This window comes from Pleurodeles waltl, chromosome 6, assembly GCF_031143425.1.
Source record: "Pleurodeles waltl isolate 20211129_DDA chromosome 6, aPleWal1.hap1.20221129, whole genome shotgun sequence".
Classification (NCBI taxonomy): domain Eukaryota; kingdom Metazoa; phylum Chordata; class Amphibia; order Caudata; family Salamandridae; genus Pleurodeles; species Pleurodeles waltl.
Genome location: NC_090445.1, coordinates 1,082,529,611 through 1,082,551,777, shown reverse-complemented (window position 1 = coordinate 1,082,551,777; position 22,167 = coordinate 1,082,529,611). Strand labels below are relative to the sequence as shown.

Genomic DNA, 22,167 nt, shown 5'->3' with positions numbered 1-22,167 from the left:
AATCCTTTGCCAAACCTCAAAATTTGGCTAAAAAAACACATGTTCCTCACATTTCTGTGGCAGAAAGTTCTGGAATCTGAGAGGAGCCACAAATTTCCTTCCACCCAGCGTTCCCCCACGTCTCCCGATAAAAATGATACCTCACTTGTGTGGGTAGGCCTAGCGCCCGCGACAGGATATGCCCCAAAACACAACGTGGACATATCACAGAAAACAGAGCTGTTTTTAGCAAAGTGACTACCTGTAGATTTTGGCCTCTAGCTCAGCCGCCACCTAGGGAAACCTACCAAACCTGTGCATTTCTGAAAACTAGAGACCTAGGGGGAATCCAAGGAGGGGTGACTTGCGGGGCTCGGACCAGGGTTCTGTTACCCAGAATCCTTTGCAAACCTCAAAATTTGGGCTAAAAAAAACACATGTTCCTCACATTTCTGTGGCAGAAAGTTCTGGAATCTGAGAGGAGCCACAAATTTCCTTCCACCCAGCGTTCCCCCATGTCTCCCGATAAAAATGATACCTCACTTGTGTGGGTAGGCCTAGCGCCCACGACAGGATATGCCCCAAAACACAACGTGGACATATCACAGAAAACAGAGCTGTTTTTAGCAAAGTGACTACCTGTAGATTTTGGCCTCTAGCTCAGCCGCCACCTAGGGAAACCTACCAAACCTGTGCATTTCTGAAAACTAGAGACCTAGGGGAATCCAAGGAGGGGTGACTTGTGTGGCTCGGACCAGGTTCTGTTACCCAGAATCCTTTGCAAACCTCAAAATTTGGCTAAAAAAAACACATGTTCCTCACATTTCTGTGGCAGAAAGTTCTGGAATCTGAGAGGAGCCACAAATTTCCTTCCACCCAGCATTCCCCCACGTCTCCCGATAAAAATGATACCTCACTTGTGTGGGTAGGCCTAGCGCCCGCGACAGGATATGCCCCAAAACACAACGTGGACACATCACAGAAAACAGAGCTGTTTTTAGCAAAGTGACTACCTGGAGATTTTGGCCTCTAGCTCAGCCGCCACCTAGGGAAACCTACCAAACCTGTACATTTCTGAAAACTAGAGACCTAGGGGAATCCAAGGAGGGGTGACTTGTGTGGCTCGGACCAGGTTCTGTTACCCAGAATCCTTTTGCAAACCTCAAAATTTGGCTAAAAAAAACACATGTCCCTCACATTTCTGTGGCAGAAAGTTCTGGAATCTGAGAGGAGCTACAAATTTCCTTCCACCCAGCGTTCCCCCAAGTCTCCCGATAAAAAATGATACCTCACTTGCGTGGGTAGGGCCTAGCGCCGGCGACAGGAAACACCCCAAAGCGCAACGTGGACACATCCTAAATTTTGGGAAAAAACAGAGGTGTTTTTTGCAAAGTGCCTACCTGTAGATTTTGGCCTCTAGCTCAGCTGGCACCTAGGGAAACCTACCAAACCTGTGCATTTCTGAAAACTAGAGACCTAGGGGAATCCAAGGAGGGGTGACTTGCGGGGCTCGGACCAGGTTCTGTTACCCAGAATCCTTTGCAAACCTCAAAATTTGGCTAAAAAAAACACATGTCCCTCACATTTCTGTGGCAGAAAGTTCTGGAATCTGAGAGGAGCTACAAATTTCCTTCCACCCAGCGTTCCCCCAAGTCTCCCGATAAAAATGATACCTCACTTGCGTGGGTAGGCCTAGCGCCGGCGACAGGAAACACCCCCAAAGCGCAACGTGGACACATCCTAAATTTTGGGAAAAAACAGAGGTGTTTTTTTGCAAAGTGCCTACCTGTAGATTTTGGCCTCTAGCTCAGCTGGCACCTAGGGAAACCTACCAAACCTGTGCATTTCTGAAAACTAGAGACCTAGGGGAATCCAAGGAGGGGTGACTTGCGGGCTCGGACCAGGTTCTGGTTACCCAGAATCCTTTGCAAACCTCAAAATTTGGCTAAAAAAACACATGTCCCTCACATTTCTGTGGCAGAAAGTTCTGGAATCTGAGAGGAGCTACAAATTTCCTTCCACCCAGCGTTCCCCCAAGTCTCCCGATAAAAATGATACCTCACTTGTGTGGGTAGGACTAGCGCCCACGAAAGGAAAGGGCCCAAAACACAACGGTGGACACATCACATTTTTTTATAAAAAGCAGTGCCTACCTGTGGATTTTGGCCTGTAGCTCAGCCGACACCTGAGGAAACCTAGCAAACCAGTGCATTTTTGAAAACTAGAAACCCAGGGGAATCCAAGATGGGGTGACTTGCGGGGCTCTGACCAGGTTATGTTACCCAGAATCCTTTGCAAACATCAAAATTTGGCCCAAAAAAACACTTTTTCCTCTCATTTCGGTGACAGAAAGTTCTGGAATCTGAGAGGAGCCACAAATTTCCTTCCACCCAGCGTTCCCCTAAGTCTCTCGATAAAAATGGTACATCACTTCTGTGGGTAGGCCTAGCGCCCACAAAAGGAAATGGCCCAAAACACAACGTGGACACAACATATTTTTTTCACAGAAAACAGAGGTGTTTTTTGGCAAGGTGCCTACCTGTGGTGTTTGGCCTGTAGCTCAGCCGGCCCCAAGGGGGGGGGGGGGCAGAAATGCCCTAAAATAAATTTGCCCCCCCAACCCCCACCCTCCCCCGCCGGGAGCGACCCTTGCCTACGGGGTCGCTCCCCCTGCGTGACATTGGCACCAAAAAACAAATCCCCGGTGCCTAGTGGTTTCTGCCCCCTTGGGGGCAGGTTGACCTAAACTCAGCCAAAAAAAAAAAAGAAACAACAAAAAAAAAAAAACACAAAAAAAAAATTGCCCTGGTGCCTAGAGTGTTCTGCCCCCCCCCCCCAGGGGCAGTTCGGCCTAATAATAGGCCGATCTGTCCCCCGGGGGGGCAGAAATGGCCTAAAATAAATTTGCCCCCCCAACCCCCATCCCCCCCCCCCCGGGAGCGACCCTTGCCTACGGGGTCGCTCCCCCCTGCGTGACATTGGCGCCAAAAAACAAATCCCCGGTAGCCTAGTGGTTTCTGCCCCCTTGGGGGCAGATTGACCTAAAATTGGCCAATCTGCCCCCAGGGGGGCAGAAATGGTCTAAATACCAATTTGCCCCCCCAGGGGAGCGACCCTTGCCTGATGGGTCGCTCCCCATCTCTAAAAAAAGAAACAACAAAAAAAAAAACACACAAAAAAAAAATTGCCCTGGTGCCTAGAGTGTTCTGCCCCCCCCCCCCGGGGGGCAGTTCGGCCTAATAATAGGCCGATCTGTCCCCCGGGGGGGCAGAAATGGCCTAAAATAAATTTGCCCCCCCAACCCCCCCCCCCCCCCCCCGGGAGCGACCCTTGCCTACGGGGTCGCTCCCCCTGCGTGACATTGGCGCCAAAAAACAAATCCCCGGTGCCTAGTGGTTTCTGCCCCCTTGGGGCAGATTGACCTAAAATTAGCCAATCTGCCCCCAGGGGGCAGAAATGGTCTAAATACAATTTGCCCCCCCAGGGGAGCGACCCTTGCCTGATGGGTCCGCTCCCCATCTCTAAAAAAAAGAAACAACAAAAAAAAAAAAACCACAAAAAACAAATTGCCCTGGTGCCTAGAGTGTTCTGCCCCCCCCCCAGGGGCAGTTCGGCCTAATAATAGGCCGATCTGTCCCCCGGGGGGGCAGAAATGGCCTAAAATAAATTTGCCCCCCCAACCCCCATCCCCCCCCCCCCCCGGGAGCGACCCTTGCCTACTCGGTCGCTCCCCCTGCGTGACATTGGCGCCAAAAAACCAATCCCCGGTGCCTAGTGGTTTCTGCCCCCTTGGGGGCAGATTGACCTAAAATTGGCCAATCTGCCCCCAGGGGGGCAGAAATGGTCTAAATACAATTGCCCCCACAGGGGAGCGACCCTTGCCTGATGGGTCGCTCCCCATCTCTAAAAAAAAGAAACAACAAAAAAAAAAACACAAAAAAAAAATTGCCCTGGTGCCTAGAGTGTTCTGCCCCCCCCGGGGGGCAGAAATGGCCTAAAATAAATTTGCCCCCCCAACCCCCCCCCCCCCCCGGGAGCGACCCTTGCCTACGGGGTCGCTCCCCCTGCGTGACATTGGCGCCAAAAAACAATCCCCGGTGCCTAGTGGTTTCTGCCCCCTTGGGGGCAGATTGACCTAAAATTGGCGAATCTGCCCCCAGGGGGGCAGAAATGGTCTAAATACAATTTGCCCCCCCCAGGGGAGCGACCCTTGCCTGATGGGTCGCTCCCCATCTCTAAAAAAAGAAACAACAAAAAAAAAAAACACAAAAAAAAAAAATTGCCCTGGCGCCTAGAGTGTTCTGCCCCCCCCCCCGGGGGCAGTTCGGCCTAATAATAGGCCGATCTGTCCCCCGGGGGGGGCAGAAATGGCCTAAAATAAATTTGCCCCCCCAACCTCCACCCCCCCCCCGGGAGCGACCCTTGCCTACGGGGTCGCTCCCCCTGCGTGACATTGGCGCCAAAAAACAAATCCCCGGTGCCTAGTGGTTTCTGCCCCCTAGGGGGCAGATTGACCTAAAATTGGCCAATCTGCCCCCAGGGGGGCAGAAATGGTCTAAATACAATTTGCCCCCCCAGGGGAGCGACCCTTGCCTGATGGGTCGCTCCCCATCTCTAAAAAAAGAAACAAAAAAAAAAAAAAAACACAAAAAAAAAATTGCCCTGGCGCCTAGAGTGTTCTGCCCCCCCCGGGGGCAGTTCGGCCTAAAAATAGGCCGATCTGTCCCCCGGGGGGGCAGAAATGGCCTAAAATAAATTTGCCCCCCCAACCCCCACACCCCACCCCCCCCGGGAGCGACCCTTGCCTACGGGGTCGCTCCCCCTGCGTGACATTGGCGCCAAAAAACAAATCCCCGGTGCCTTGTGGTTTCTGCCCCCTTGGGGGCGATTGACCTAAAATTGGCCAATCTGCACCCAGGGGGGCAGAAATGGTCTAAATACAATTTGCCCCCCCAGGGGAGCGACCCTTGCCTGATGGGTCGCTCCCCATCTCTAAAAAAAGAAACAACAAAAAAAAAAAACACAAAAAAAAATTTGCCCTGGCGCCTAGAGTGTTCTGCCCCCCCCCCCCCCGGGGGCAGTTCGGCCTAATAATAGGCCGATCTGTCCCCCGGGGGGGCAGAAATGGCCTAAAATAAATTTGCCCCCCCCCCCCCGGAGCGACCCTTGCCTACGGGGTCGCTCCCCCTGCGTGACATTGGCGCCAAAAAAACAAATCCCCGGTGCCTAGTGGTTTCTGCCCCCTTGGGGGCAGATTGACCTAAAATCGGCCAATCTGCCCCCAGGGGGGCAGAAATGGTCTAAATACAATTTGCCCCCCAGGGGAGCGACCCTTGCCTGATGGGTCGCTCCCCATCTCTAAAAAAAAAAAAAAAAAAGAACAAAAAAAAAAAAAAAATTTGCCCTGGCGCCTAGAGGTTTCTTCCCCCCCTGGGGGCAGATCGGCCTAATAATAGGCCGATCTGCCCCCAGGGGGGGCAGAAAAGGCCTTCCCAAAAAATTGCCCCCCCTGGGAGCGACCCTTGCCAAAGGGGTCGCTTTGTTGCGTGACATTCGCGCGCAAAAACAAACTCCCTGGTGTCTAATGGTTTCTGCCCCCCTTGGGGGCAGATTGGCCTTATCAAAATAGGCCAATCTGCCCCCAAGGGGGGCAGAAATGGCCTAAATATATATTGCCCCGTAGGGGAGCGACCCTTGCCTAAGGGATCGCTCCCCACCTAAAAAAAAAGAATTCATCACAAAAAAAAAAAAAAAAAAAAAAATGGTCCCTGGTGCCTAGAGGTTTCTGCCCCCCCCTGGGGGCAGATCGGCCTAATAATAGGCCAATCTGCCCCCAGGGGGGGCAGAAAAGGCCTTCCTAAAAAAATGCCCCCCTGGGAGCGACCCTTGCCCAAGGGGTCGCTCCCTTTTGCCAATTTCAAGAAAAAAAAAAAAAATCCCTGGTGTCTAGTGGGGTTTCAAAAGCCGGATTGCAAGCAATCCGGCTTTTGAAACCTGTGAGAGACTTCAAAGGGAAGGAAATACATTTCCTTCCCTTTGAAGCCTCTCGGGGCCTCCCCCATGGGATTGAAAAAGAAATGCAAAAGCATTTCTTTTTCAATCGCGCTGGAAGCTCTGCTTCCAGCGCGATGGGGGGAGACCCTGTGACTAATCAGCTCGCACTCGCTCGCTGACGTCACAGGGGGGGTTGGGGGGGGTCGGGGGTGGGAGGGGAAGGGCTTCCCCTTCCATCCCTGACTTGGGGGGGTGGGGGGGAACCCCACAGAGGGAGCGAGAGCGCTCCCTCTGGGCTCTGTGCACAGGACGTAATGGTTACGTCCTGGGCACAGCAGCACTGTGCCTCAGGACGTAACCATTACGTCCTGGGCACAGAAGGGGTTAAAAGTGGATTGTACTGTTTGTAAACACCACTTTACAACAACACTTTGGAGCTTATTTCACCCCTTTGGTGCCATGGACGTAATGGTTATGTCCTCTGCTGCAGCGCTGCTGTCCCGAGGTCGTAACAATTACGTCCTGCACCATGCCCCCGGGGGGGAGCACTAGTGCTCCCCACAAGGGCCCTCCCACCCTCCTCCCCTGGGCAGGGATAGCAGTGGAAACTTCCCTTGCCACCTTGGCAACCCCCGACCTCCCCCAGTGACTTCTCAAGACATCATCATGCTGACCTCATCAGAGATTACACTGGAAGCATGGCGTCCACCATGACCGAGGCAAAACGGATTAGTTTTGCCACGGCATGGGGGCAGGGGAGGTCAGAGAGGCATGGAAAGGAAAGGCTTTTCCTTTCTTTTTCATGTCTCTCTGAGCATTCCTGCAGCACAATCGCAGAGCGATCGTGCTGCAGGACTGCCACTAGACACCAGGGATTTTTTATTTTTTTTATAAATAAGGGGAGCGACCCCTGGGGCAAGCGCCGCTTCCCAGGGGGGCAGTTATCTTTTAGGCTATTTCTTCCCCCCCTTGGGGGCAGATGTGCCTATTTTAATTAGGCCGATCTGCCTCCAAGGCGGCAGAAGCCACTAGAACTGAGGGATATACATAGTTTTTTTAACAGGAGGGGAGCGGCCCCTTCGGCAAGTGTCCCTCCCCTGGGGTCCAAATTTATTTTTGCCATTCCCAAGGAGGGCAGGAAACACTAGACACCAAGGATTATTTTAAAAATAATTTTACATAAGGGGAGCGACTCCTTAGGCAAGGGTCGCTCCCCTGGGGGGCATATTATATTAGGTAATTTCTGCCCCCCTTGGGGGCAGATCGGCCTACTTTTATTAAGCCAATCTGGGGGGCAGAAACAACTTAGGCACCAGGGATTTTTGTGTGTGTGTTTTGTTTGGGGGCGGGCGGCCCCTTGGGAAAGGTTTGCTTCCCATGGGGGCACATTACTGTTGGCCATTGCTGCCCTGCTTTGGGGCAGATCAACCTATTTTCATTAGGCCCTTCTGCCCCCAGGGGGGTGGCAGAAAGCCCACTAGACATCAGGGAAGAATATTTTTATTTTAAAAAAGAGGGTGGGTGTATGGCCATACCCCCACCCAAATAAATGGAGACAAAGTTGTTCTACCCACTAGTGGCCAGATGGGGCAATTACCCCTGTTCCACTCCCAGTGGGAGGGGGGTGGGCCAAGCCTACTAGATGGCAGGGAATTAAAAAAGAAAAGGGGGGGTGGGTGCTGCTAACCAGTATGGGCATGGTTATGCCCCCCACCCCAATTAAGGGGGTAACAGCCTTTTAGCCCCCCTCAAACTAAATGATCTTATCCCAACGGGGCAAGCAAGAGGACATTTGATTATTTTGGGGTTTGATTTTACATTGGGTCCAATGGAGCATGGGTAACTCCCAATATCATCCCACATGGAATGGTGAGCAGCTGCACTTTTTGGACTTTGGGACGCTGCACGCTAGAAAACTCTACCTACATCTGAAAACTAAACATCTGGGTGAGTCCAGAGTGGTGTGCTTCACATGCACCCCGCACCATTTTCTTACCCACAATGCCTAGCAAACCTCCAAGTTTGCTTGAAATCATGCATTTTCCCTACATTTTTGTGATGGAACCTTCTGGAATCTGCAGGAATCCACAAAATTCCTACCACCCAGCATAGTCGCATCTATACCAGTAAAAATTCTGCCCCACTTGTCAGCCTTGTCACTTTTTATTTTTCCAAACTGCCCTTTTGGAACAGCTTTGGTTACCTCTCAATTTCGGCATGTTTTTAGCCCTTCTCTGTCACAGGCTCTTGGCCCACCTACACAAGTGAGGTATCATTTTATTGGGAGACTGAGGGGAATGTTGGGTGATAGGAAATATGTGCCGGTGTGGTGATCCCACACAGAAATGTGAGGAAAATGTGATTTTTTTTTGTTGTTGCTAAATTTGAGGTTTGCTGAGGATTCTGGGTAAGAAAACACTGGCGTATCCACGCAAGTCACACCTCCCTTGACTCCCTTAGGTGTCTAGTTTTCAGAAATGTCTGGATTTGGTAGGTTTCCCTAGATGGCTGCTGAGGCCAGGACCAAAAACGCAGGTGCCCTCCTTGCAGGTAGTTTTGTAATTGATAATTTTGATGTGTGCATTTTGTGTTTTGGGGCATTTCCTGTCGTGAGCACTAGGCCTTCCCACACAAGTGAGGTACCATTCTTATCAAGAGACTTAGGGGAATGCTGGGTAGAAGGAAATTTGTGGCTCCTCTCAGATTCCAGAACTTTCTATCACCGAAATGTGAGGAAAAGGTTTTTGTTTTTTTTGGCCAAATTTTGAGGTTTGCACAGGATTCTGGATAACAGAATCTGGTGAGAGCTCCACAAGTCACCCCATTCTGAACTTCCCTAGGTGTCTAGTTTTCAAACATGCACAGGTTTGCTAGGTTTCCCCAGGTGCCGGCTGAGCTAGAGGTCAAAATCCACAGCTCTAGGCACTTTCCAAAAACATGTCAGATTTCAATGTAAAAAAGAGATGTGTCCATGTTGCGTTTCCTGTCGCGGCACTAGGCCTACCCACACAAGTGAGGTACCATTTTTATTGGGTGACTTGGGGGAACACAGAATAGAAGAACAAATGTTATTGCCCCTTGTCTTTCTCTACATTCTTTACTTCCAAATGTAAGACAGTAAAAAAAGAAGACTATTTGAGATATGCCCTGTAATTCACATGCTAGTATGGGGACCCCGGAATTCAGAGATGTGCCATAAACACTGCTTCTCAACACCTTATCTTGTGCCCATTTTGGAAATACAAAGGTTTCCTTTATACCTATTTTTCAGGCTTTATACTTCACCAAATGAATTGCTGTGTACCCGGTATACAATGAAAACCCATTGCAAGGTGCAACTGATTTATTGGCTCTGAGTACCTAGGGTTTTTTATGAACCTACAAGCCATATATATATCCCTGGACCCAGAAGAGTCCAGCAGACGTAACAGTATATTGCTTTCAAAAATCTGCCATAGCTGGAAAAAGTTACAGAAGAAGACGTGGCCAGAAATGGCTGTTTTTTTTTTTTTCAACTCAATTTCAATATTGTTTATTGCAGCTGTTATTTTCTGTAGGAAAACCTTGAATAATCTACACAAATGACCCCTTACTGAATTCAGAATTTTGTCTACTTTTCGGAAATGTTTTGCTGTCAGGGGTCTACCATTGGTTTCACACCCATTCCTGTCACTAACTGGAAGGAGACTGAAAGCACAAAAAATTGTTAAAATGGGATATGTCCCAGTAAAATGTCGAAATTATGTTGAAAAAAGTGGTTTTCTGATTTGAGTCTGCCTGCTTCTGAAAGATGGGAAGATGGTGATTTTAACACCGGAAACCCTTTGTTGATGCAATTTTTCATGGAAAAGAAGACTTGCTTTCTTTTGTAGCACTTTTTTCCCATTTTTCTGAAAAAAATGAAATTGTAGCTGTATTTTGACAATTTTCTTGGTCTCCTCCAGGGGAATCCACAAACTCTGGGTACCTTTAAAATCCCTAGGCTGTTGGGGGGGAAAAAAGGACAGAACTTTGACGTGGGTAGCTTATGTAGACAAAGAGTTATGAGGGCCTAAACGTGAACTACCCCAAATAGCCAAAAAAAAAAGCCTTGGCAGAGGAGGGGGAAAAGGTCCGCCAGCGAAGGGATTAACAGTCCTTGACCTGCATTTCTCAAACATGTTTTATATATTGCATGTTTTCCTGCATGATAACGTACCTGAAGTAAATACCACCTTGTCCGTTTTCCTGGAAACAGTCATTACTGTGAAATCACACCTCTTTTGCGGTTAATAAAGTATATCATTCTAAAAATGAAATTTGCAAGAAACATATTTTTCTTTTTGTTTAGTTCTGTCGCCCAACCTTTAAGCAGTCTGACTGAGAGTGTTTTCCTGTTTTTTTTCTGACTCTGTAGATGAATGGTGTCTTTCATTGCCCCTCCCAGTAAGCATGCAGGTAAGTCTATTTCTTTGTGAGTACATAGCTTGGTTATGTTTTAGTCCCTTAATACTCATATTCTGCTTTAGTGATTTTACAAGCAGCGCCTCAGGGTCAACTTCTGACCCCTACAATCCCCCTCATTGGGCTAATTTAATGCGCAGGGCAGCCAACTAGATTGTTGATGATGCCATAGGTGTCGACATTAACTGGATAGACTGAAAACAATTACTATAATTTTAGGTGCGGGGACCTCATCAGTCCTGCTGCTTCAGTACACATCACAAAACATATTCCATCCACATCCTTCCTGATGGCAAATCTCAGAATGAAGGTAATTTTGGGTTCCTCACACCCTTCTCATAATGCAGAACTTTTATGTTTTTGTTTGTCAGGATCAACCCATTCAACATAGTGTGTAGCTTATCCAAAAAATAGCACTGTCAACAAGCCTAGAATGTTGAAAAAATGATAAACTTTTTTTGACACATATAATGATACAGCGATGCACCTGCTGGTTTGATCCTCCAGCTTAGTAACTACCACTCCAAAGTTAGCTCTGATATTCCCAGGACTCCTATTGATCCTTACTCTTCAATACTTCACTAAGTCACCCTTCCCCTCTCAACTGGAAGTTCAGTTCACAAGTATGGGTGGATATCATCAATGGAAGGAGCTCAGGCTCATTCCAGTTCATAGACACCTCTAACATGGGGACAAACCTCTGACCATCCCAAAATAGCAGCAGCAGGTTTGTGCTAGGTTCCCTCAAGATCAAAATCTCATCTGCATACATAAACACCAGAAAGTTCTGATGGCCAAAGTCTAGACCTATGCACCCAGAGTGTTCACAGTGCAGTGGCAGAATGCCAGTGGTCCATCACTGTGGTAAATAAGAGATGGGGACAGAGGGCATCCATGGCCGGTCTAGTCAGTAGGCCTAGGAGTAATACCAGTCCTGTGCATTTTGACAGCATCAGTGCTGTAAAACCTAGAAAATAGACACCCTCTCCCATTCTGCGGAGAACAGCAAATAAAAATAGCATTCAAGAAAATCAAGTTTTCATTGCACCCATAAATACTGCGGAAGCTAGAAAATTTGAATTGATCTTTTCCAGTAGACTTGAAAGGGTGCTTGGATTATGTGTGGTAGACCTACCAAGTATGAACTCAGATCACTCCAGCAGCAGTAATTGGGGGGGGGCAGATACATCAATGTATTGGCTAGGTTTTTCACTCAAATCATATTGTCCATGACAGTCATAGACAGCAGGTTATAAGAGAAGCAGGTATTATCAATACATTTGGCTTAAGTAAACACTGTGATAGTGACTTCTATGGCAGGAAGAATGCAGTTTTCAGCCACATCACCATACAACCTAGAAACTGAGGCACAGTAAGAGTTATACGCTCTTTGTAAACTTTGTCTGTTAGACCATTTATACAGGGATTCTTACTTGTAAAATCCCTAGGAGAGGTTCTGATTTCTTCCAGGATAATGGCTCAGACAGAGCTACTCTAACAGCAAAACTTTCCCCACTAAAGTCATCTCCTCATGAAATTGATCGATCTGGGTACGTACTAGTGCACTTCTTAATAGTATAGTTTGGACAGATATATATCTGAGTAATAGTTGACAAAAATCTCTAGGATTGAACATCATAGTCGAAAAATTCATCAGACAAGCTCTGAATTTCCGAGGCTTGGTTTTGAGCACTAAATATTTAACTTGCCCCTTAGCAAGGTCCTTGACCGAAACAACACCAGTTTGGATTTCCCACAGAACCCAAGATCACCAGAGAACTACAAATTGCCTTCCAGTTGTAACAGTTACATTTCCACTTGATGCAACTGTTGTCTAATTGACCCAGTGCTCTGGCATACTTAAAAATACATACTCCTCTCGTGTTAGACTTAAAGGTTTTTCATTTTGTACTCTACTTATAAACAGAGTGGAGGGAGCTGGGTTCTGGTTGCAGTACCCCCCACTTTTTGCCTGGTTTTGAATGCAACTTCGACTGAAGTGCACTGTGCTCCTGCTAACCAGGTCTCTCGTGCCAGTGTTTCTTCCCTAAAACAAACATACCTGGGCACTTGATCCCCAAGTAACCAGACCCTTCACCCCCTACAAGCCTCTACTAAATGGTGCCCCTGGTACCTTGGGCATGGGTTCTAGAGACGGCCTCTCAGAGCTGCAGCACAACTTGTGCCACTCTGAGGGACCCAGCACCAATCTTATGCAGACTGCCATTGCCGGCTACGTGACAAGGCGCTTCCCAAATTAAAAACACGTCATGGCACACAGCATGTGTGCTGTCATCTACAACTGCATAAAATATATGTAAGTCACTCATCTAGCGGGCCTCACAGTTCTAAGGAACGGTGCATTTTATTACATGTGCAGATTTGCCCTTGCTATGTCTTTGTTTATTCTCAGTGTACAGGGAAACCATTTTAAATACATGTGCTGAACACTGATCATTACGAGTTCCCCAACTACATAATGGCTTCTTTGAATCCTGGGATGTTTGGTATCAAACATCTCAGCATAATAATCCTCACTGACCCCAGTGATGTATTTGTTAAAATAATAAAAAATTAAAAAAAGCTCACAGTGGGCACCTTAGAGGCGCCCCCTGAAAACATACCAGCTATTAGTGTGTTGACGGACTGGTCCTGGCTAGTTCAGCACCCACAGACACGTTTCTGGACCCCATTGGTGAGAGCCAGTGCTCTCAAGGCCAAGAGCCAAAAGCCTGCATCGTGCAGAGTTGTTACCTCCTCTGTCAGGCAGGATGGATATTCCAGGGCAGCGAGGTTCAAAGGCCTTGCCGCCTTTGTAATGCGACCCAGGTCTCTACAGATGGTGGAATGACCTACCCCCCGGCCCTGACCCCAACTTGGCAGCAGAAGCGGTAGGAAGAATTGTTAAATTAAGAGGAGTGCCTACTTCATGCCAGTCCCACCCCTTAGGTGGACGAACTGAAGTGGACACTATTTTTAAAAATCTTTCATCTTGTGTGGAAGGAATTAGGCCAATAGGGTTAGGGCTATGCCCACCTCTCAAAGGAAGTGTTCATAAGAAGAGTGTAGTTAGCCTAAAGGTGGGTAGCCCATTAGCTATCACCTGGCACTCCCTGAAGTGCCCATGAGTTCAGTATTTCGGTGGCACTCCTGAACCCTAGAACTCCGATTCCTGTCGACCTAAGAAGAGCCAGGAAAAACTGAAGTCTCCCAGCAGAGATGACGGAAGACACCAGCTGACTTGGCCTCAGCCCTACTGCCTTGTCTGCAGCCTTCAAAGAAAGCTGCACCCAGAAGACGACTGTCCTGCATTCCAGCGACCTCCAAAGCCTTGGGAGGACTGCCTGCCTTCAATAAAGAACAAGAACTCCAGCGGACCTGTCCAAAAGAAACCTCTCAAAGGAAAAAAGAAGTCTGCCTGAGGAACTGCGAAAATGCCACCTGGAACCACCTTGGCACCCCACGGCCCAAGTCCAAGTGGCTCACCAGTCCATTTAAGTTTCCCCAGCACTTCTGACCCAGAGTCCATTATGGGCTGACCCATGCCGGACTCCACAGCAACACCTGCAGCCTAAATACGAGGGCTTCCCTGACCGTATCCTGCCCGGTAATCTGTTTCCGACGCCAAAAGATACCCCTGCACCAAAAGCCCCTGAGGATGCACAGCCGGGGAAATGTTGCAGTTGCTGTAATGAGCCGTAGAAACAATGTTGCAGAGCAAAGTTGTTGTTGGAGCTGCAGAATGTGAAGTCCAGCTGCGTTTCCATTGGCCAGATGTCGAAGTAAATGTTGCAGAGGAGTCCTGCTGGAATCTTGCATGTCGAATCTGATGACCCACCCAAGAGGGAGTCCCTATATAGCCCTAAAAGGGGGATTAGTCAGCTAGCAGGGTGACCACATATCAGGAGGGGGCTGTGACATCACCTGCCTAACTTGGCCGCTCAGGTGTTCCCAGAGGCCTCTGCCCACCTTGGTTTCAAGTGGCCACCTGGAGGAGCCCTGGACACCACCCCTGGGGTGGTGATGGACAGGGGAGTGGTAACTGCCCTTTCCATTGTCCAATGTCATGCCAGACTAGGGAACGGGGGTCCCTGGACTGGTGCGTGCAATGCAGTTTGTGAGGAGGGCACCAAATGTACCCTCCAAAGCATACCAGTGGTGTGGGGAGGCTACCCCTCCCAAGTATATAACACCTATTTCCAAAGGAACAGGGTGTTGCCTCCCTCTCTTTAAGGAAATGCTCTGTTCTGCCTTCCTGGGCTTGAGCTGTTCAAGCAGCAGAAGGGCAGAAACCTGTCTGTAGGATGGCGGAAGCGTGGGCTGCCCGGGAAAACCCTGCAAAGTAGTAGGAAAAAAGCTGGGGGTCCTCTGAGGAGCCACCAGAGTGCATGGAATCATACAACCAATACTGGCAACAGTATTAGGGTATGATTCTAACATGTTTGATACCAAACATGCCTAGGTTTGGATTTACCATTATGTAGCTGGACATAGATTGTGACCTATGTCCATAACACGGGTAAAATGGCTTCCCCGCACTCATGAAGTCCAGTGAAATGGGGCTGGAGTTCTTGTGGACACCTCTGCTCATGCAGCGGAGCCCTCACACACAGGCACTTGCACCCTGCCCTTTGAGCTAGGAGGGCCTGCCATAGGGGTGACTTATAATGACCTGGTGCAGTGTCCTGTAGTGAAAAAGTATATGCACCTTTTCACGCAGGCTGCAATGGCAGGCCTGCAGACACATTTTGCATGGGCTCCCACGGATGGCATAATACATGCTGCAGCCCATGGGGAACCTCTGGTACCCCAATGCCCTGGGTACCTAGGTACCATGTACTAGGGACTTACATGGGGGCGCCAGTATGCCAATTGTGGGGCGCACAAAGTCGGGAGCAACCAAATTGAGAGGGAGAGAGCGCAGTCATTGGGGTCCTGGTTAGCAGGATCCCAGTGAACACAGTCAAAAAACACACTGACAGCAGGCAAAAAGTGGGGGTAACTATGCCAAAAAGAGAGTACTTTCCGACAATGACGGACCCACACCTCGATTGCTTGTGGGGCTTAGTGTCAAACCACAACTCCAAGGCCTGCAGTGATTGCGCCATGATGGATCCCGGGGTTATCTTGGAAGTGAAGCTCTTTGTGGCAAAATAGAAAGACTCATGTTGTGATCGGTTGAGATTCAAAGTTAGGTTCAGGTCCCGAGGTCGTTTTGGGAGCAGATCGTTGTTACAGCCCTAATCCTTAAGTAAGTCAAAATAAAAGCACAATAAGACCAAGTGGGACTCAGTGCAAGGGCGCCATCTTTTCTCCAGTTCACACTCCCAACCTTGTTAGACTACAGAGTTGATCTGATAGACTTCTAATTCCAGATTCCTTACCTTTGAATTCCCCCCAGGAATCAGTCTGGATCTGTAGATTTTTCTAGAACAGTACTCCTGCACGCCGTCAGGTGGCATCGGGGAGCTCCACATCCATTGCCTGTGTCGTGCACACCAAATATGATGTTGCAGGTCCTATATGGGCACCACCCCGGTGCCCTGATGTCAGTTCTTTACTTTCCACACCATCCAGCCCTGATCAAGAAGAGCTATCCCTCAGTCACTTTTTGACTGTTTTTTTTTTTTTTGTACTTTTTGTCGAAGATTTTGGAGTGTCTACACTCCTTGTGCGTCAAGGATGTCTTCTCGTAAGGCTGGGTTCAAGCCCTGCGGATCCAGTCATCGAGTGATGTCCATGACGGATCTGTATCTCTTATGCTTGTGGTGTTTGGACTGTACCATGACTGGAAGTTGTACTCCGAGTGCCAGGCCAAGAATCCCAAAGGTTTGAGGGAGCGGCCAGGTGCTCGGCTCTGCATTGCTCCCAATCTCGGTTAAGAGGAAGGTCCTGAGAACAGTCGCGGAGCCCCCTTCATCTTCATCCCACTCATGTCTACAGGACGACTGGGAAAGTTGAGGCACAAAAAGAGGTTAAAGAAGCACAAGCTTTCTTCATCTTCACCCAGTTCATCGGCCGACAGGACCATGGAAGGGGAGTGTTTTCGTCTAGGCCTCTGTCCTCGGACCCCATGTCTTGGTCAGCTCTACACCTCCCTGAGTTTCCGAGAGCCTTGTGCCTCATCTTTGGGCATTGTGACTCAGCTGGAGTGCCTTCAGGCCCCCCAGGTTCAGGAGGCGCCCCCTTGGGTTCTTTGCCAGTGGCTTTGGCCTCACCTCCTGGTGGTACCCATTTATCCGTTCCTGGATCTGAACTGACATCTGTTGTACTAGGTTGACCTTCCACTGATGCCGGTTCCGAGGTTGACATTGGCCATGCCCCCGGCTGGCGTAGCCCTATCCCTATTGCTGACACTGTCTCAGATCAGCATTGCACAACACCGAATTTTGCAGGGGCCTTGCCCCCTATGTTGGATCTGAACCTTATTATCTTTGATTGGGGTATGGTGTGGAATGGGAGGGCTCGCTGGATCCTCTAGAATGCCAGCTACAAGACCCTAGGGACTGGTGGATGGACCTGAGTGAAGCCAGTGGTCTAGATACTTCCCCTGATACTGGCATGCTTTCTCCCCCTACCATGGCTATGGAGGAGGGAGTGTCCTCTTCCATGGTCGTGCGCAGAGTGGCTGAGGTCCTGGACTTCAAGTTGCCTTTGGTGGCAGTCAGCACTAACCTTGTACCCTGGGTATGCTTCCTTTAGCCCTTAATGAAGCCCTTACTGATGTCCTGCTTGGTACCTGGTCCAAACCCAGCACAGGGGCTCCAGTGAATAGGACAGTCGCCCGCTGCCATAGACCTTCTCCAAATGACCCAGCATTCCTGATGCAACACCCCACTCCTGAGAGCTTGGTTATCCAAGCCTCTAATTCCCAGGGCACATTTCTTTCTGCAGCCTCAGGTAAGGAATCCAAGAGGCTGGACCATTGTTTCTTCATCTAGCCTGGCATTGTGATCCATGTACACCTCATACCTTTTGTCCCATTATACCATACTATATGGGACACGGTTGTGCAAGTGCTACCACAGGTCCTGCGGGGAGGCTGGACCATTCTCTCCCAAGCAGTTGCTGAGGGGAGAGACACAACCAAGTTCACAGTACAATGTGGGCTGGAGACGACCGACTCAATAGTCAGAGCAGCTGCATCGACAGTGGCCTTGAGGGACCACGCCTGGTTGAGGATGTTTGGTTTTTCGGGGGATGTCCAATCCACTGGTCTGGACATGCCCTTTGATGACACCCGTCTCTTCAGAGACAAAGCAGACTCGGTGCTTGAGCGCCTCAAGATTTCTCGTGCTATGACCAGGTCCTTGGGCCTCGCTGCTGCCCCTGATCCCCTTCCTTCTGCTTTTCGCCCTTTTCATGGCTGCGGAAGGAGCGCCTCACTATGTCTGTTCCTATCCAGCCACCGTGCTGTGCATGCTGCCCAGCTTCTGCGTGGCCGTGGACTTGGGATCCACTGTCCTCGTGGATCAGGAAGCCAGCGGTCTGAACACGTAATGTCAGCAGTTTTACGTGTTGGAGGCGGCACTCACTTGGCAGCACTTTTCTTGGCGTGTGGAGCTCAGGCCTCCTGTACACCTTTCCGCCCATACCACTTCCTCCTAGAGTTCTTAAGAAGATCAAGAACGACAGGGCCCAAGTAATGGCTCCGGACTGGGTACGAAGAGTCTGATATCCCGAGCTGCTGAGCATGGCCATTGGTCCTCCAATCAGTGCCCTTTGGGGGATCTACTATTGCAGCATCAGAGAACGTTTCTCCAACAAGCTTCCAGTCTCCGCCTTCTTGCGTGGAGATTGAGCGGCGGCAGTTGACAGCTATTGACCTTCCTTCCAAAGTCTGTAACATTATCTTGGCAGCCAGGTGTCCCTCCACCAAAATTGTATACACCTGTTACTGGAACACATTTGTGGCATGGTGCACAGACAAGTCTGTTGATTCCCTCCCTCCCTCCCACCTTTTCTGCCACTCTTTCCGAGGTCCTCTTGTTTATATTTTCTTTGGCTCAGCAGGGCTCTGCTTTGGGCACCCTGAAAGGTTATCTATCTGCTATCTCTGCATTTTTTAGATTACCCGATCAACCCTATTTGTTTGTCTCCTATTGTTAGTAGGTTCCTTAAGGGCCTTACCCACATGTTTCCTCCATCCCTATTGATTATGCCCCAATGAGATTTGAATTTGGTTGTGACATTCCTATTGTGCACTCCTTTTGAGCCACTCCACAATTGTCCTCTCAGGCTTCTGACATTAAAAACAGCCTTCCTTGTGGTCATTACCTCTGCCTGCAGGGTGCGTGAAATGGAGGCATTGTCATCTAAGCTGCGCTACCTTTCCATCTATCCTACAAAGTGGTGCTTCGCATTAAGGCTTCGTTCGTCCCTAATGTGGTTACACCCTTTCATGTAGGCCCATCCATTACCTTGCCTACTTTTTTCTCACCCCCACATCCTTCTAATGAAGAGGAGAGACTCTACCGCCTGTACCCAGAAAGAGCGTTGGCACCTGAAACTCTTTGGTACGATCCACTCTTTATTGGTTATGTGGGTGAGATGAATGGTTGGACAGCGCAGAAGAGAACCATCTCCAGATGGGTTGTTCTCTGCATTAAAATGTGCTATGCATTGGCTAAGAAGCACCCCCTGGACCGTTTGCGTGCTCATTCTACCAGAGCGACAGCTGCATCCACTGTGTTGGCATGTAGAATTCCAGTCCCGGATATCTATCAGGCAGCAACGTGGGCATCCTTGTACACCTTCACGATCACTAGTGCCTGGATAATCCGGTCCGAAAGGACAGTTACTTTGCCCGTTTGGTACTGTAGGACTTCCTAGTATGATCTTGGTTTGCAGACCCACCTCCGGGGCTGGTATTGCTTGGTTATATATTCTAAGACAATGAATCTGCAATTAGAAGTCTCTATCAGATGAACAAGTTACTTTCCTTCGTTAATGCCTTATCTGGTCTAGACATAGTCTATTTGCAGATTTCTTACCAGCCCACCTATCCTTCCCACGTTGCAAACTGATTTCTAGGGACAGGGACTTCTCTTTCAGCGGCTTAGTTTTGAGGCACCATTGGTCAGTGTTCTTCATGGCGCCGTGCTTCTGGCATGGAAAATCGTGAAAAGATACTGATGTTAGCTCGGGTGAAGCCTATATAGGACCTTTGATGTCATATCCGGTACGCACGATGCCGGCGCCAGAAGCGGAGCTGACCGACGCCACCTGATGACGCACAGGGGTACTGCTCGAGAAACATATCCTGATCCAGGCTGATGCCTGAGGGAAATTCTAAGGTAAGAAATCGCTTACTAGATTAGAGCCCTGGTGGTCTTTTGTCTGCCAGGGTTAATGTGGTGGTACACTACAACTTTCAGATGCATATACAGACACACACACACATTCATACACACACGCAGACACCACACACTCACACAAAACACCTCCTCCCCTGACGGATGCCCGACTTACCTTGTCCGGCGAGGAGGTACCCTGGTGGTCTTTTGACTGCCAGGGTTAATGTGGCGGTACACTACAAAACTCAGATGCATACACAGACGCACACATATTCATACACACACGCAGACTCCACACACTCACACACAAAACCCCCATCCCCTGACGGACGTCCGACTTACCTTGTCCAGTGAGGAGGTCTTCCGGCAGGGAACAGGAAGGGGCACTGCTACCGCCAGCAGGACACCACCAGGCCGTCTGTTTGGTCAAAATATGGCTGGTGAGGTCCTACTGGCGGGCGGTGCAGGTGGTAGCACTGCCCAGGCACCTCATCTGCCAGCATGGCTACTGACTGTTTTCCGCCCTATATATGGCAGAAATCTGGCAGTATCCATATTATGGCGGTCTTCTGGCGCCCATGGCTTTGGCGGTCTCGGTTTGAGACTGTCAAAGTCATAATGAGGGCCTATGTCTATACCAGGCAAGGTGTTACCAAAGGTAACTAACTTGCTTATTTTCACCCTGAATTTCAGGGGCTGTCGGCAACTCCACAGCATATCGGGGACTTCTGCAAAGCCATTCTGCACCTTTTTGGCATGTTACAGATTCCATCTGGCATGCCTAGGGCCCTCAAGGAGGTGAGAGGACTCCCAAATCGGCTTCTGCTGGCGAGTCCACCATCAACATCAGCTCGACTCACTGGATTTGCTCCGTGCTCGGGACCAATTTCTCCACTGGTTCCCTCTCTGCCACCAGAACCTATGATTAACCGCGATTGACCAACACGCCATTGACTCCTGACAATGGCAGCCAATCCATAGTGCCGTCCGATGCCAAGACAATCAGTCATGACTGATTGCTGCTTTAACAGAGCCACAACTTTTCGGCCAACCATCTGACTGTGAAACAGTGCAGTTGCCCATCGGAAGAGCTAATATCATTCATGAACTGCTTGGAATAGATTCTGATAACCATGGCTATGATGCAGGGGAAGAAATTAACCAGCCATAGCAGGAGGAAACTGGTACTACAAGATGCAAGTGGTTTGGAACCCTCCCCTGACCCTGAACTGATCTGTCTACTGGGCTCTACTTCAGAAGATAGTGCCTCCTTTGCAGTGGTTGTACGAAGGATAGCACAGGTCCTCGGCCTTCAGGTTCCTTCTAAGGAAGTTAAACCTAACATACTGACTGAGGCACTTCAGCGTGGCCAAATGAGTTCTGAGACCTTACTTCCATTTATTGAGACTCTTCTCAATATGCGTTTGAGGACTTTGGCTAAGCCCTACTCAGGCCCATTGGTTAATTAGCAGATCACAGGGCCATAGCCGCAGTACTAACAGGAGAGGGCAACAGGAGAGGGCAACATTGACAGCGTGCAACCTATTCTTCTGTCCCCCGCCCCAGCTGCCACACCCTAAACCCTCTTTAGTGTGCTCTTGATGGCCACTGTGTCAAACAAAGGGTGCAACATTTTCTGCCATGGTGGTAGGCAATAACTTCGGACAAGTAGATCGTACAAATTGTTCCGCTGGGTTATGTCATACCATTTCTCGATACCCTGCCACTCTTTCCACCATTTTCAGACCGGCTGACAGAGGACCATCTGTTACTCCTGCAACAGAAAGTGCAGGCTCTTATGGCCAAACAAACCATTGAGAGGGTACTTGCACCATAAGTTGGTTGGTTGTGGTTGTTATTTCTGTTATTTCCTGGTGCCAAAAAAGAACAAGAACCTCTGTCCCAATGTATGCCTTCCTCCCTCAGTGCTTTTCTGTGGAAAGACAAGTTCTGGGTGCTCACTCTGGGCCAGGATTTGTCTGCCCTCTACCCTGGTGAATGTATGGTAGTGCCGAACCTGCAGGATGCTTATTTCTACATACCCGTACTGCAGGCCCACCGTCGTTACCTGCGGTTCATGATAAGCCACAAGCCTTTTCAGTTTGTTGTACTCATTTTTGGTCTTACCATCGCCACTCGGGTGTTTATGAAAGCGATGACGTTTGCAGCAGTACATCTTCGGTGGGTGGGAGTCCCAGTCTTCCCCTACCTTGACAACTGTTTGTGGAAGGCAGTTGTCAACCACCTCCAGAATACAGCGAATTTCCTGACATCCTTGGGGTTCACTATCAGTAAGCCAAAGTCACACCTGACTCCTTTGCAAATTCTCCCCTTCATCGGAGCCCTTCTGGAAATGGGGCAGTTTCATACCTATCCCCTGGAGAGTTCAGGATATTCAGGCTATGATCGTCATTTCCAGTCTTTGTCCTGGATCTCAGTAAGGAGGACTGTGACT

The 22,167-nt window shown here is 49.3% G+C and overlaps 1 long non-coding RNA gene across 1 annotated transcript in view; it reads left to right on the top strand.

Annotated features, from left to right (window-relative positions):
• Positions 1 to 22,167, top strand: part of LOC138300574 (uncharacterized) — a 90,169-nt gene that overhangs the window by 53,545 nt on the left and 14,457 nt on the right. Inside the window, exon 2 of the long non-coding RNA XR_011204959.1 lies at positions 10,370 to 10,410. This is a non-coding gene — a long non-coding RNA (uncharacterized lncRNA). The remainder of the gene's footprint in view (positions 1 to 10,369; positions 10,411 to 22,167) is intronic.